Below are 1932 nucleotides of genomic sequence, written 5' to 3'. Positions count from 1 at the left end.
AAAAAAATAAAAATAAAATAAAATTATAGAGAATGCAAACTAATCTGTGGAGGCAGAAAAAATGGGTCAGTGGTTGCTTGGGACAGGGTGGAGAAAGAATGGATTGCCAGGGGGCACAAGGAAACTTGGAGGTGATTGAAATTTGTATTTTTATTGTAGTGATGGTTTCACAGAGTCTATATGAGGAGGGACCCAAAAATCCCTGGACTTTATTTACAAAAAGTTGTGTATTTATTCTTACATGTTTAAACTTCTGTCCCCTTCAAAGTTTTCTCCATTTGATACAATACACCTATCGAGACACTTCTTCCATTGCTCAAGTTTTTGAATTCATAAATTTTGATGACTTTTAGTGCTTCTGCCATTTTCTGTTTTACCTCTTCCACAATGACAAATGTTTCCCTTTGAAAACTTTTTTCATCCAAGGAAACAAACAAATAAAAGGCTCTCAGGGCGTAGGCTACAGGGGTCATGTGCTTTTAGTCAAAAACTGCTGAACACGCCGCACAGTATGGGCAAGTACATTGTCATGGTGGAAGAACAAGTCACCTGTTGGCCACAACCCAAGACATTTCTTCTGCAAATTGTGATGCAGCCTTCTCAAAACTTCCAGTTAAAACCTTTGGTTGACCATTTGATCCAGAGAAACAAATTCCATGTGTACTATAAGGGACCAACCCTCCAGAAAGAAATTCCAGGGTTTTTTTGGTCCCCTGCATATATGGCAAAGTCTAAGATGACCTCAGATGATCTCTGCTTCCTGATGTTCACCTGTTTGTGTAATCCTTTTTCCTTGAGTATGAACTGTAATTTGCTTTTTATCAATATACTACAGCAAAAGTGATTGACTGTTAGTGCTATAATTATATTTCATTATTTAAAACTCCATATTAGCAGATTGCATCTAGAGACAGAGACCGTCCTTGTGTGCATGATGAAGTGGCCATGTTGGAAAAACCAAGATTATAAGGAACTGAGGTTGTTCTCTAAGAATTCTGGGGAGCCTCTAAAACTTGAGGGTGGCCTCCGGTGAACAGCTAGCAAGAAGCCGGGGCCTTTAATCATACATCCACAAGGAAATGAATTCTACCAACAACTTGCACTTGGAAGTGTATTTTTCTTCAGTCAAGTCACCAGATAAGAATACAACCCAGAAGTCATCTTGATTGCAACCTTGAAGACTCTGAGCAGAAGCCCCAGTCAAGCTGTGCCTGGATTCCTGACCCACAAAACTGTGAGGTGAGATGATAAATATATGTTGTTTTTCAGCTACTATATTTATGGTAAATTGCTATGCAGCAATAGAAAATTCAGCAGTACATATGTCAAAACTGCTCAAATTGAATACTTTCAATATATGCAGATTATTGTAATCCCACTGTATATCAATAAAGTTATTCCAAAACAAGTAGGCCATGAGCAGTGAAATCTGGGCAGGTGTCCCAGGACATGGGACTCAGGGCAGTAGGTTAGAGAGACTTGAAAAGAGTGAGCAAAGCTGGGCTCGGTGGCTCAGCCTGTAATTCCGTGCCTTTGGGAGGCGGAGGTGAGTGGATTGCCTGAGTCCACGGGTTCGAGACCCGCCCGGGCAACTTGGAGAGACCTCATCTCTACAATAAAAAAAAAAAAAATCAGCTGGGTGTGGTAGCGCACGCCTGTAGTTCCAGCTACTTGGAAGGCTGAGGCGGAAGGATCACTGGAGCCCAGCAGGTCGAGGCTGCGGTGGCCAGGATCGACCACTGCACTCCAGTCTGAATGACAGAGTGAGACTCCAACTCAAAAAAAAAAAAAAAAAAAAAGAGTGAGTAATAAAAAGACCAGAGAAACAGGAAGAAAGGAACCCAGAAATAGAATAGAATGTAGTAGAGGTGGAAAGGGGTGGATGAGACATATTCTCTAAACTGGTGGCTTTTGGACTTTTTTTTTTTTTTT

This window comes from Carlito syrichta, unplaced genomic scaffold, assembly GCF_000164805.1.
Source record: "Carlito syrichta isolate Samal-C Ts95f unplaced genomic scaffold, Tarsius_syrichta-2.0.1 Scaffold302449, whole genome shotgun sequence".
Classification (NCBI taxonomy): Eukaryota; Metazoa; Chordata; class Mammalia; order Primates; family Tarsiidae; genus Carlito; species Carlito syrichta.
The sequence above is the reverse complement of the archived record's forward strand: the minus strand, read 5'-3'. Positions refer to the sequence as shown.